At 61.1% G+C, this 14,559-nt stretch overlaps 1 long non-coding RNA gene across 1 annotated transcript; it reads left to right on the top strand.

The window, feature by feature from the left end:
• The first annotated feature begins 6,619 nt into the window (after positions 1–6,619).
• Positions 6,620–9,231, top strand: LOC118015658. The gene is made up of 3 exons (XR_004680680.1): positions 6,620–6,746; positions 8,182–8,360; positions 8,690–9,231. It is a non-coding gene; the product is annotated as an uncharacterized LOC118015658 (long non-coding RNA).
• Positions 9,232–14,559: the final 5,328 nt, after the last annotated feature.

Genomic DNA, 14,559 nt, shown 5'->3' with positions numbered 1-14,559 from the left:
CGACGCTCGGGGGCGCGCACGCCGGCCCGCGGGCTCCGGGAGCGCCCCAGCCCGAGGGGCGCGCGGGCGGGGGCGCGCGGGCCGGGACCGGCAGCCGGGCGGCCCCCTGAGCCCGGGGCTCCGTCGCCGCCCCAGACTCGCGGGCTTGCACCGCGCGAGGCCTCGCAGCCCTTCCCAGGCCCCTGCTGTACCTTCCTGTCACCCCCTCCCCATTGCACCTGCTGCAGCACCCAGGCCCCGTTCGCCCAAGCCTGTTCCCTTCCCACTCTTATTCAGCCTTGGGGATCGTCCAGACCTTATCCTCCGGCTCCAAGTGTCCCCAGGCCCCCCCCTTTCACCTCCGCAGAGCAGCACCTGCCGGACCCTACCCTGGGTCCTCCTTCCTCTGGGAGCCCACTGTGCCAGGCCCCATCTCAAAGGATGCTGCGCAGCAGGATCAGATAAGGAGCCAGGTCTCTCACCTTGAGTGACTGGGGTCGTTTTCCCAGCCTGGGGAGAGTGAGGGGCTGGGGGAGTGAGTCCCTCGCTGGGGCCAGTGCTCAGTCCTGCTGAGGCCACAGTGACCCACGGCTCTCCAGGACCTCCATGGCCCTCCAGGACCTCCCACCTCCCCAAGTCACTAAGTCATGGCCAGCTTGCTGCCGGAGGGGAGGGCCCGGTTCACTTCTCCAGAGGAGGGTAGGAGGAGGGGAGTTTGGATCGGTCACTTCAGAGAGGTCCATGTTGAGAATGTGCTGGGAAGTGACCCTTGTTGGGAGCAGGCCTCTCTGGGAAGGTGACGTTTGAGCAGGATGTGAACAATGAGGAACTTTCCCAAAGGGACTCACCTATAGGGCACTTTTTCTTGAGTGGTCCTGCCAGCTACTTAAAGGCGGGCAAATGGGTTCCGTGACCCACGGCAGGCAGGACTGGAATCCCCATCTTTTCTGTGACCACCAAATAAATCAGGACGCTGACCCCAGCCAACACCTTCCCACCCTGGTCAGCCTGGATGGCCATAGATGAGTGACCACTGCCTTGCCCTGCCTCCACACCAGGCTGTTCCACACATTTGTACTGGATTCCCCTGGTGTGTTCTAGATATGAGGACTGGAGCCCGGAGGCAAGCAAATACCCCTGCCTTGAGAATCTGACCCCAGGTGTGCAGGTCCACGGCCATGCGCCACGCAGGCCCCAGAGTGGGACCCTCGCACGGGGCATCATCACCTCCCTCCTGGCAGGCCGCTATCTCAGACGGGTCAGTTGGGCGCCCACGAGACCACGTGTGTCCCAGGATGCTCAGACACAGATGTGTGAGCAAACAGCTTCAGAGGGGCCCATCTGCTTCTTCCACAGGGGCCAGCAAGGCCGCGGGCGGGCATGGCGCTGAGGCCATAGGTGTGACGTGGCAGCTGCTGGTGCCTGGCTGGGGCAGGTGCCAGCAGGGCTGAGACCTTGGGCTTCCCCGTGAGGACAGTGGGGAGCTGCAGAGAAGGGACCACTGGTAGCCTAAAGTCTGGAGAGACCATGGGTCCAGCCACTCCATGCAGAGCAAGGACGTTGTCTCTGTGCTGTTCCCACGACCCCCCAGCACCCAGAGCAGGGCCTGGCACGGGGTGGCTGCTGGCCGGTGGTGTGCGGGAGAGATGCGTGGGCCCCCTAGACCCTGGCTCGTGCCCACCAAGAGCTGTTGGGCAGTGCCACAGGGTGGGCAGTGCCACAGGCCATGACTGCGTAGGCTGGGATCTGGGCTGCACTGGGCCCCCACCAGCCGGCTCCAGACAGGAGCCATGTCCCCATCTTACACAGCTGCTCTGGCCTGGGCCCTGGTCCTCCCTAAATCCCTGTAGCCTCAGTCAGGTGCAAAGGTCCCAAAAGGCCCCTATCCCCTGCCCCTGCCAAATGTGGGGCAAGGCCGGGAAGACATACTCCCCTGCTGGACCAAAGGCAGTGGGCCCAGCACAGAACTACAGGGCTTAAGGGCATTCCAGTGCCTGCTGACCGGGTGCTCCAGGGCAAACCTGGTGGGAACGGGACTCCCAAGTCAGTTCAGCAGGTGTGGAGTGTCCCGGAAAGCTGAACCCAGTGAGGAGCCCACTCTGGTGTCTCTGGCTCCTAGTGGGTGGGGGCCAGGGTCTAGAGACTCTGGCAGGGAGAGCCAAGGCCCTGATGGGTAGGGTAGGCCTGGGTGAATCAGAGGATGATAGTGGGTTAGAAGCCACTTCCCTTTGATCTCCACTCCCATGTCTCTTAGGTCAACCCCTCTGGAACCTGTGCACCCATTTGTCTCTCCCCCACACAATTGTCCGGCACTTGGCACTTGCCACAGCACTGGGGACTCAGGGCACAGGAAGGATGGGAGGAACAAGGAAGAACATGTTGCAATGAGAAGAGCTCATGTGAGCAGACTGAGGAGGTGATGGGTCAGCAGACTGGGCAAGAGCAGGCTGAGCACGCCGGTTCGGGGCAGAGAGGGGCCACCCTGCTGGGGCACTCAGACGTGCAGCCACTGGGAGGGCCCTGGTTTGCCTCTGAGCAGGGTGAGCTCAGGGTCCTGAGCAGATGCAGAGGAGGGCCCTGACCAGCATCACCCTGCCGCTGTTCTGAGGAGTGGACCAGACAGTGGACGGGCCGGAGGCCGTGGTACCCGGGCCTGGGCCAGACAGTGGACGGGCTGGAGGCCGTGGTACCTGGGCCTGGGGCTGACGGTGGACGGGCCGGAGGCCGTGGTACCTGGGCCTGGGGCTGACGGTGGACGGGCCAGAGGCCGTGGTACCCAGGCCCCGTCCAGGCGGTGCCTGGGTCAGGGCGGCGGTTGAGGAGACAGTGAGAAGCATTTCAGGAGGCATTTCTGAGGCCAGGCCAGTAGGATTTCCCAACGGGCTGGACAAGTGGTGTGTGACAGAGGGGTCAGTGCTGACTTGGGGGATGGCGCATTATTGGCAGCGTGAGGAGCGCATACAGGAGCAGGGGATCCGGGCGGAAGACCAGGAGCTCAGTTTCAGATGCGTCAGGTTGAGATCATGCCTGTCGGACGTGCAAGGGGCACTGCTGGGAAGCCTCAGCTATGGGAGCTGGGGGTTGAGGCTGGAGGCAACCAGAACTGGGTGTAGGCAGAGCCTAGGAAGGCCCCTGGGCCCCTCGACTCTGAGAGGTGAGGGAACTGAGAGGGAACCGCAGATGAGACTGAGCCTGAGTAGCTGGGGACAGGAAGAACTGAGAGAGGAGTGCCTGGAAGCCAAGCAAAGAGCCGTTGGAGGAGGCTGCGGCCCTCCGTGCCATGGGCCCCCGCCATGGGCCAGGAGGAGGATGGGACCGCACGCCGGACACTGGATTTTGCAATCTGACCTTGAGGAGAGCAGTTTCAGGGAAGGGCTGGGGTGTCGACCAGTGATGAAGACAGTGTGGTGTTGACACAGAGAAGACAAGGAGACGTCCGGAACAGGGGAGAGTCTCACACCCGGAGAAGGATTATCTTCTCCATAAATGGGCAGGTGGACGGGAGGATGTCTAGCCCTCCCTCACACGGTACACAGCCATCCATTCCAGGTGGATCAGAGACCTGAAAGTCAGTGGGAAATCCTCTAGGAGGAAGAAGACAAAGGAGAATGTCTTCTTGAACTTGGAATCATGAATTTAACCAACAAAGATTTGTTTAAGGAGGAAACACACACACAAAAATGTCAAACCTGCAAAAGACGTTGTCAAGATAACAAGACAACCTGCAGAGAGAACATTTTTGTAAGGTACACCTCTGGTAAAGGACTGATTTCCAAAATATGTGAGGAACTCTTAAAACTTGACAATAAGAAAATGAATGACCCATTTAAAAAATGGGCCAAAAGGGGCACCTGGGTGGCTCAGTTGGTTAAGCGACTGCCTTCAGCTCAGGTCATGATCCTGGAGTCCCAGGATCGAGTCCCGCATCGGGCTCCCTGCTCAGCAGGGCGTCTGCTTCTCCCTCTGATCCTCTTCCCTCTCATGCTCTCTGTCTCTCATTCTTTCTCTCTCAAATAAATAAATAAAATCTTAAAAAAAAAAAAAAAGGGCCAAAGGCCTGAACGGGCACATCACCAAAGAAAAATACAGAGGGTAAATAAGCACACGAGACAATGTTCGTGCCACGTAGGAAATGCACATCAAAACAAGACCCACTACACACCTACTGGGATGGCCAAAATCGAGCCCCGGACAGCGCGAAATGCTGGTGAGGATGCGGAGCAATGGGAACTGTGGTCCACTGCTGGAGGGGACGCAAGCTGGTGAAGCTGCTCTGGGAGGCACACAACTGGACATCTGTGTCCATTCGATCCAGCCGTCGCACTCCGTGGTATGTACCCAAAGGAGTTGAGGACTTATGTCCACACGGAAACCTGCACGTGGGTGTTTAGAGAAGCTGTGCTCATAATTGCCAACACTTGGAAGCAGCCAAGAGGCCCTTCAGCAGGTGGATGTGTGAACTGTGGACCATTCAGCACAAAAGAGAAGTGAGCTGTGAAGCCGTGAAAATTCACGGAGGCATCTTACGTGCATCTCAGTAAGCGAAGGAAGCCCTATGCTGTGTGATTCGAACTCAGGCACATCCCGGAAGAGGCCAACTATGCAGACAGCGGTGAGACCCCTGGTTGCCGGGGGTTCAGAAGGGAAGGGGGCTGCGGAACTGGGAGAGCACAGATTCTTTTTTTTAAAATTTTTTTATTGTTATGTTAATCCCCATACATTACATCATTCGTTTTAGATGTAGTGTTCCATGATTCATTGTTTGTGCATAACACCCAGTGCTCCATGCAGAACGTGCCCTCCTCAATACCCATCACCAGGCCAACCCATCCTCTCACCCCCCGTCCCCTCTAGAACCCTCAGTTTGTTTTTCAGAGTCCATCCGTCTCTCATGGTTCGTCTCCCCTCCGATTTCCCCCGCTTCATTCTTCCCCTCCCGCTACCTTCTTCTTCTTTTTTTTTTTTCCTTAACATATATTGCATTATTTGTTTCAGAGGTACAGATCTGAGATTCAACAGTCTTGCACAATTCACAGCGCTTACCAGAGCACATACCCTCCCCAGTGTCTATCACCCAGTCACCCCATCCCTCCCACCCCACCACCCACTCGAGCAACCCTCAGTTTGTTTCCTGCGATTAAGAATTCCTCATATCAGTGAGGTCATATGATACATGTCTTTCTCTGTTTGACTTATTTCGGGGAGCACAGATTCTAAGGGCAGGGAGACTCCACCGTATGGGACGTGAATGGCAGATACAGGACTTCATACACTTGTCAAAACCCATGAAATGCACAGCAGGGAGTGACCCCCGATGTCAAAGATGGACTTTGGTTAATAGTGGAGCAATGCTGGCTCGTCAGCTTTACAGCCACTGATGAAAAACGTTCGTGGTGGGGAAACTGTATGTATGAAGGATGGGTCTATGACAACTCTGCTGTCAGCCAATCTTTCTGTAAACGTAAACCTGTTCTAGAAATTAAAGTCTAGTAATGGAAAAAGAGGAGCACCAATCTCTCTTAGGGGAAAAAGGGTCGATAGACTACACGAAAATTAACAACTTCTGTTCCTTAAAATACACCATATTAAGCGAGCGAAGAGCCAAGCCACAGCGAGAGAAAACAGACTCCACTACAGAATGTAGAATGTCTGAAACAGACAAACTACAAAGCCAGAAGACGGACAACCCGACACAGAAGGAAGCGATCCCCATGACAATGAGGAAACCCAGCTTGCAGTAAACCCACGAACCCAGGCTTGTCCTCACTCCCGTCAGCAAAGTGCGGATTCGAGCCCAGGTCTGCACCCCGCACACCTGGGGGGATGGCTGCGGAGGAGACCCTGGAGAACCCCAGCTGGGTCGGGACGGCGGGGCGGTTGGCCCGTCCAGCCTGCGGGATGAAAATTGGTACCCACACCGTGTGGCCTGTCCACGAGAGCCGGTCCAGAGTTGTCCTTGGCCAGTGGCACCTCTTCTAGGCACACCCCCAGCTGAAATGCACCCAGCCACCGGGTCAGGGACTAGAACGTGCACCCAGCCATGTTGACAACAGCCCCAAACGGGAAAGCTCCCCAAAGCCTGGAGAAGCTTGTCCCCAAGACCACAGAAGGGATGAATGATTTGTGGCAAATGCACACAAGGGGAGGCTCACAGCCTTGAGAATGAATCAATTACCCTTGGGTGCACGGCCAGGAACCTGCAAACACGGTGCTGGGCACTGCGCCCGAGGCCCTTCTCTCCCTCGGCCCCCACCCCTCAGTTCAAGAGGGAGGAGGGCGGGGGCTCCTAGCTGGCTCTTTGCTGTCCCAGGCTTGGGTGTCACCGGGAGGCTCTGAGACCCGCAGCAGCCCCCAGGGCAAAGCAAGCTGCCCTGCCTGCCACTCTCTCTCATTGGCACTCTGCACCTGCGGCTTCCTGGGTGCCCCAGACAGAAAAGAGGTTGTCTGCAGGTCCTAAGAGCAGCCCCAGAGCTGAGGGGGACCTGCCAAAGGGCAGAACCCTGGGAGAGGAGGAGGCAGGAAGTGGTTTCTCACCAGGTCCTCCCACGAGGCTGCAAGAGAGCAGCGGAGATGCTGAGTCATGCCTGCTCCCCCCCCTCCGCCACCCCGCCCTCCTCCTGGGCCTGAGTCACCCCAGCCCTCAGAGCCTGCCACCCTGGCCCTCAGAAGGAAGGTGAAGGTGTGGTGTCCTGGGGCCCCAGCCACAGGCCCAGGCTATTAGTTCTGCTAGGACAGCACAGGAGGCCATGTGGGGGAATCAGCTTCAGGTCGGCTGACCTTGGACAACGGGCGGGGGAGGCTGGGAATGGCTGGCACAGTTAGGGTGGGGGAGGGGGTACCCGAGCACAGGTGGAAGGAGGGGGTTGCCTGGGCACAGTTAGGGTCCCAGTGGCTCACAAGCCCTCTGGAGTAGACACTGCAGCCCCAAGGGTTGAGCCCCGAGTCATGGTCTTCCTCCAACATGGCTGCGCTGGGGAGTTGGGGGGGGGCGGGCAGCCACGTGGGACCCTTAGGGGTCCCCAGGGGCCCACAGGTCTGGGACCTTCCTCGAAAGCCCAGTGCAGAGCTTGCAAGTGTCCCTGCCCTGGAATGACTGCATGCTGACTCTCTGGTCCCCAAGCTTGGCTGGGGACCCCTCCCTTTATTTATCAAAACCCATGGAAGCAGAGGGCACCAGACACCGTGCCGCACGCTGGGGGTGAGCAGGACAGACGCGGACCTGCCTTCTTGGGGCAGCTAGACCCAAACCAAGTCCTTAACCGACAAATGGCCTAGTTCCGGGCTGTGGCATGGGCTGAATGACAGCTGAGGCCACTGCTCTAGAGTGGGGGGGGGGGGGGGTTGCCTTCACGACAACGGCTGGGTGGTGAACAGGAGCCAGCCCGGGAACAGTGGGGGGCTGGGGGCTGGGGAAGGTAGGGAGAGCCTTTTAGGCTTGGGAACAGCATGTGCAAAGACCCCAAGATGGGACTGAGCCCAGTGAGCTCCAGGGGTGGAGAGAAGCCCCCTACGGCTGGGGGAGGCGGGAAGCATGCGTGAGGTGGGGTCAGAGGGATGACAGGCACCCGGCCAGGTGGTGTGCACACGCAGGTGTGTGCCATGGCCAGGCCCCAGGAGGGCATTCGCCGGGGGGACGAGCTGCATCCCTGTGGAAGGACGGGGATCTGCAGGCGTTGAACCCTGCCTGTGGACCCCAGCTCCCGGACAGGCCTTGTGGCCCGGGGCGGGGTGGGTGCTGGGGCGCAGGGACACACGGGGCTCTGGTGGTGACCCAGGTGTGGGTGATCTGAGCTGTTCAACTGGGGGTGTCGGTTCGGGGTTCAGTATGGTGGAGCTGCACAGAGCTCATCCAGGGCTTTGCTGGTCAGTGCGGAGACAAGCAGGGCTGCCCTTGGGGAGAGTGTCCATGCCCTGCACTCCCCGAGCTCCACATGGTGACAAACTGAGAGTGAGGATGGAGACCGTCCTGCCCTTTGCAGACCCGCCACCTGCAGAAGGAGGCCGGGGGGTTGGCGGCGCAGAGCCGCCCAGAGAGCCCGTTGGTGAGGGCGGAAGAGACAGGGAGGCAGGTGTGAGGGGTAACTTGGCATCAACTTGGCCGGGTCATGGTGCCCAGACATTTGGTCCACATGGTTTTGCATGTTTCCGTGAAGAATTTTTTGGAGGTGATTCACATTTCCAATCACACATTTGGTAAAGCAGATCACCCACCATAATGTGGGTGGGCCGCATCCAATCAGTTGAAGGCCTTCAGAGCACAGGCTGAGCTCCGCCCCCAAGGAAGAGGGAATCCTGCCTGCCGATGGCCTCAGTCTGGAGCAGCAAGTTGGCTCTTCCCTGGTGTCCAGGCTGCAGGCCCCAGACTCACAGCCCCCATGACGGTAAGAGAAACACACCCTTTTGGTTTTGTTTCTCTGGAGAACTGGGCTCAGGCGAGCCTTCCTGGGGAGGGTGCACCTGAGGTGCATAGTGAGCCAGGCCGATGGTGGTGACCGGGCTGGGTGTGCAGGGAGGAGGCCCCAGACGGGAGGTTTGGTCCACAGGCTCTGGGCAAGGGCCCAGTGAGAACAGCAGGTGACGTGGAAGGCAGAGGCTGGGGTGCTCTCCGGGGGCAGGGCAGGGGTCCTCTGTTAGATACTAGGAGGGAGGAGGCAGGAGGTGAGGAAGAGGATGAGGGCAGCGTCCACCGTTTCCCCATCTGCCCCTCCAGGAAAGAAGGATGCCAGCCCGGTTGTGGCATGAGTCACTGCAGACACAGACACAGCGCCAAGTGCTCTCCTACAGCTCTGGAAGCCAGAAGTCCTTAGCCAGCCTCGCTGGGTTAACACAGACGTGTCGCAGGGCTGGTTCCTGCTGGAGGCTCCCGGGAGGTGCCCGCATTCCTGGGCTCGGCCTCTTCCTCCACCCTCACAGCCGGGCGCCGCGCTTGGTCCCTCTGCTCTGACCCTCCTGCCTCCCCCTGAGAAGCACCCACCCAGGGGATCCATGATAATCCTGGTCTCAAGGTCATCGAGCCCTTTGCCCCATCAGGTCACATATGCACAGGCTTGGGGGACTGGGATGTAGATGGCTTTCGGGGGGCACTATTCCACCCACACATACTGTCACTTGTCAAAATGGAGAACATCAGGTGCAAAGTGGCTCAGTTTGGGGCCCAGAGAGTGTATGCAGCTGGTGGGCTGGACCTGCAGGGAGGGGTGTCCCTGAGGGCCTTGGACATGAAGGGCAAGGTCAGAGCAAGGCCAGGGGAGGGACAGTTGTGGGAGTAGACTGACGGGGATGAGGGGCTGGCAGGGGCACATGCATGAAAGCTGGGGCAAAGGTCCAGGTAAGAGGAGGGGCAGGGGCCTGAATCCTGGAGCCCACTGCATCTGAGTGGTCTGTGATGGGGTTTGGGGCAAGAGGATGGATACCCTGAGGAAGCCTGAGCTGAGGGGCTGGAGATGGGATGGGTAGGTGGCTGGACTTGGGGAGATGGAGCAGGGCTATGAGAAGATGGGCCATGGGGGCTGGGCTGGGTGGAATGGGGCCTTGGGGGTTAGGTTGGATGGGATGGGCCATGGAGGCTGGGCTGGCTGGGTGGGATGGGACCATGGGGAATGGGTTGGGTGGGTTGAGGCCACGGGGCTGGGTTGGGTGGCTGGGATGGGGTGGAGTCATGGGGGCTGTGGTGGGTGGTGGAATGGGGCCATGGGGGCTGGGTTGGGTGGGCTGAGACCATGGGGGCAGGGCTGGGTGGGTGGGATGAGGCCATGCGGGCTGGGTTGGGTGGGTGGAATGGGTCATGGGGGCTGGGTTGGGTGGGTTGAGGCCATGGGGCTGGATTGGGATGGAATGGATCATGGGGGCTGGGTTGGGTGGGTGGGATGGGGCCATGGGGTCTGTCTTGGGTAGGCTGAGGCCATGGGGGCTGGGCTGGGAGGGATGAGGCCAGGGGGAATGGCTTGGGTGGGTTGAGGCCATGGGCCTGTTTTGGGTGGGTGGGAGGGGCCATGGGGGCTGGGTTGGGATGGAATGCCTCATGGGAGCTGGATTGGGTGGGTGGGATGGGGCCATGGGGGCTGGGCCAGGTGAGTTGAGGCCATGGGGCTGGGTTGGGATGGGATGGGCCATGGGACCTGGGCTGTGTGGGATGGGCAGGCTGGTTGAGCTGGGATGGCCGTGGTGGTTGGACTATCTGCTCCAAGTCGGCTGGGCTGGGTGGGGTGGATTGCTTGTTTGTGGGTGCTGGCTTTGTGAGTGTCAGGAAGAGCTGGGCAATGCCTGTGGCTTCCCGTAAGTATTCTTGGCCTCCATGCGTCCCACAGAACAAAGGTGTGACTTGTGTCCCGGCAGCTGGAGGCTGATGCCGTGGAGGGGTGCTGCCCAAGCATCCTCATCCGGCTCCACCTGAGATGTGACCAGCGGCTACCTTTCCAGGCAGCTGGCTGCAGCTGACCTTCTCTGGAAGAGGTCACACTGGGCCAGCTGTTCTTGGGGGAGTGGGGGCAGGCCATCTTGCCGCAGTGCTCCCAGAGATGTCCTTGTGGCAGAGCATCAGGGAAGGGGGTGTCCGCAGGGGACCACCCCACAGTGGTGGGGGCCAGTCCCAGCTCACCTCCACGGCTGGGAGAACCTGCTCCACCTCAGCCTGACCCGGAACAGATGTTATCACTCCTGCAGCCCTCCACCCTCGGCCCACAGCCAGCAGGGCCGCCGGGCTCGTTCCCAGGGCTGGGCCGGTGGCTGGCGGTCAGTACCTGCCTGCTCTGGGGGATGCCAGCTCCTTGCGGCACCCAGCCCCTCCCAGGCAGCCTGACAAACGGGTCTGGGGCTGCAACGCCCCCTCTCTTTGGAGCGATGACTCAGAAGGGCAAGGAGAGTGGGTGGGGGCAGGTGGCCCCTGTGTCCCGTGAACAATGCCCCTATTCTTCCTTCGCAAACGCCCAGCCGGGATGATGGGGGCAGCGTTCTGGAGACTCTGGCTCAGACAGTCCATGAGCTGAGGGGCAGGGAGGATGGGCCTCGGCCCCGCCCGGAGGCAGACGCCCAGGCCTCCCCGTTCAGTCCTGGAGGGACCCGGCGGGGCAGTGGGGGCCGTGGATGCGAACCCCCACCCTGCAGGTGACCCAGGGCTGTCCCTTGCACTTCCCACTACACGCTGCCAGGAAGCATGGCTCTGAAGACACACATGATTCCCGCCGCCCCCCCCCACCGCCTCGCGAGAGCTCTGGCAGACCCTCAGCTTCTCTAGGCCTTGGGATCATGATACAGACCTCTCCTGCAGTGGGCGGGGGGGGGGGGGGGGAGGGGGGAGGCACAGCTCCCGGCGTGGCCCAGCCCCTCTGTCTGAACGAGGACTTGGACCACCTCCCTTCTGACCTCGCTCTGTACTTTCTAACTGAGGAAGCTCCTTGTTCCGGCTCATCCCGTAACTCAGGCGGAAGACCCCAGGGGAAGCGTGCCCTGATGGGACCCGCAACGAGCCCTCCAGCACAAGGACGGCCCCGAGGCAGCGGGACCCCCGCGTGACAAACCCCAAGACAGTGATCAACCTTGACTGCCCACCTGCACAGACCTGCCCACCTTCGCCCCACATTCTCCTTACATAAACCTGCAGGGACTTCCAGCGCTTTGGAAGCCGTGTTGGAAAGGCCAGTCCGCAGTCCTCCCAGGAGCGGCCTCGTGGAAATAAACCCCTTTCTTATGTCATCACCACTTGTCTGTCTGCCTCTGGATTTTCTAAGTGGCAAGCAGCTGAGCCGAGCAGTTTGGGAACCCTGGAGCCAGGTGCTCCCACACCCCCGCCCCCCAGCTACATGTCTCCTCTGCCCACAGGCTGAAGGGAGAACCCCAGAGCATGCGAGAAGTGTGGGGACAGAACTCGGGGACTCAGAGGCCAGGGAGGTTGGGGTCCAAGGGAAGGGCAGCCGAGGTGGAAGGGGTTTTGTTGGTGAGTGGAGGCCCCGAAGGAGTGCACCTGGGGGGCCCCCAGCGAGGGCAGGGCGGGAGAATTCTGTGTGGCTCCTTCTGGCGTGGCTGGGACGGATGGTGCACGGATGGAGGGTGCTGCAGATTTGGAGGCCGGACGGGCAGGTCACGGGGTATCGTGAGGAGCCTCGAGTGCCGAAGTCAGGGGCTGAGTCTGTTTACAGGCGATGCCCTTGCAGGGTGCTGACTGCAGGAAGCAGACCCCCTCTCTCGGCCCCAGCCCACCACTCACGGGTCTGCCCTGAGTTCCTAGGATGGTAGCCTCATAGGAGGCTCAGGCCCTGGGCAGAGGTCTCCGTGTAGGCCGGGTTGCGGGGGGGTCTCCTGGGGCCAGAGGTCCAGGGTGGAGCAGCCGCACCAGGGAGATACCTGTGCGGCGTCCACGTGGGCACTGGGGACGCGTCATGAGCAGGACCAGCCGGGCCCTGGCCCCCAGGAGCCGATGGCCCGGGCGGGGGCAGTGGCGGGAGGGACGAATGTCCTGAGTCAGGAGGGGACAGCCACTCGAAGAGCCATTGAGAGAGGGGGCACAGCGCTCTGGCCAGGGGCATGTCACAGCTTACATGGGAGGTCGGGGTGATGACCCAGGGAGAAAGTGAGCCTCCTGACCACTGGGGGCAAGTGTCCAGGCAAAGGGACAGGGCAGCAAGTGGGAAGGCCCCAACGTGAGCAGAGGAGCCCGGGAGCCGCCCTGAGGTGCTGGAGCCGCTCCTGGGGCAGCAGAGACGGGAGGAGCAGGGGGAAGGTGCCAAGCGCAGGGAGCGCGGCGGGAATGGGGCAGAGGAGGGCTGGCGGCCACCGCTCGCTTGTCGTCCCTGGAAGGAACAGCCCGCAGGGATGCGGTCAGAGGGGCAGCTGGTGACACGGGGAGAAGTGTCCCCAGGGAGAGCCCTTCAGGGGAAGACAGAGTCAGAGAGAAGCAGGCAGGTCACCGAGATGACCGCAGGGTCCCTGGGCGCCAGGAGAGGCCCCGGGCCCAGCTGACCTCTGAGCCCGTGATGAGAGGCCTTTGTGCGGTCGGCAGGCTCAGCCAGCAACTTCCTTCCCTTTTTTCAGGCGGCTTCTGCTCTCGGGGTGTGTTTTGGGGGCAGTCATGGGAGGCTGGTCTTTGCCCTGGGCTCCACCTGCCCTGTCCCATCCGACGCCCTGCAGCACCGCCTGGGGGAGGCAGCCCCTCTTGGCGGCCACAGCCGGCCCCCTGCCCACAGGGGCCCGTGCTCCTGAAGGCCCTTCGAAGTGGCCACAGCCCGTGGGCCCTTCAGGTCCTCTCCCACAGGCCACTGTCACCTGGGTGGCCCTGCTGGTCCTCCCACCTGCTGGGACCTCCGACCTCTGCCCACCCAGCCCCCACCGTGGAAGGTCTCAGGACCTGCCCGGCAGCTCGAGGAGTCCAGGCCCCGTGCCCCCGTGGGGGACAGAGCAAGAGCACTGCATCACCCCGTCCCTGACCCTCTGTCCCAGTGCCCTTCTCTGTCCTTTCTTGCTGCCCAGTCCCTCTGTCCTTGTGCTGGGTTGACTAGTGCTCCCCGCCGATCCCTGCCCCAACAAGAGATACCCATGTCTGTAAGGGTCAGTTTTATGGGTCAACTGGGCTGGGCCCCAGGGAGCTCAGATGTTCGGTCAAACATGATTCTGGGTGTGTCTGTGCAGGTGTTTCTGGATGAGATGCACACGTGATGGGTGGACTGAATAAAGCAGATGGTTTGCCACAGGGTGGGTGGGCCTTGTCCAATCAGTTGAAGGTTGGACTAGCTCAAAAGGTTGACCCTCCCCTGAGTCAGAGGGAATCCCTGCCCGATGGCCTTTTCCTGCCTTCAGACGACTGGAACTGGAACGCCGGTTCTCCTGGGGCACCAGCTTGCCAACTGGAGCTCTTGGGACTTGGCAGCCTCCGTAATCATGGGACCCAAGTCCTTGTAAGATGGTGGGTAGATAGATAGACGGATGGATGGACAGAGAGACAGATATCCTACCGGCGGTCTGTCTGGAGGACCCTGACTAACACAACACTCCGATCCCCGGAACCTGAGAGGACGTGCCTCACTGGGCAGAGGAACTTGGCAGGTGTACCCGAGTGCAGGGGGGACTGTCCTGGAAGGTTTGGGTGGGTCCTAACTGCAATCCCAAGGGTCCCGACGAGATGGAGGCAGGAAGGCCAGAGACAGGGAGCTTCGGAGGACACGAGGCCACTGCCCCCGTGGTTGGGGGACGGGGCCGTGCGCCACCGAGTGCGGCGCCCCCAGAAGCTGCCAAGGGCCAGGAGCGGATCCTGCCTCCGAGCCTCCAGGAGAGCCAGCCCCGAGGATGCCCTGATTTTAGTCCAGTGAGACCCACGTTGGACTCCCCACTCCCAGACTGTAAGGGGTGTTGAGCCTGCACGTTGGCCGTGGGAAGGGGATACGGCCCTTGTGGAGGTGACTCACCCTCCCGGCCGGCCCAGACTCCCTGTTTTCACAGTGACAGTCTTCTCGTCCCTGGGGCAGCCAGGGCGCCTGGTCAGTCTCCTTGTCCCTCTCGTGTGTTAGTCCCCGACTTGCCAAGGAGCGACGACGTTGCCCGCGTGCCCACTGTGCCGGAGCAGAGCGCTGTGTCCGTCCCGCCCTCCTCGGA

This window comes from Mirounga leonina, unplaced genomic scaffold, assembly GCF_011800145.1.
Source record: "Mirounga leonina isolate KUSES-001 unplaced genomic scaffold, KU_Mleo_1.0 Mir_166, whole genome shotgun sequence".
Taxonomy (NCBI): domain Eukaryota; kingdom Metazoa; phylum Chordata; class Mammalia; order Carnivora; family Phocidae; genus Mirounga; species Mirounga leonina.
Note: the sequence above shows the minus strand (reverse complement) of the source record. Positions and strands in the feature narration are given on the sequence as shown.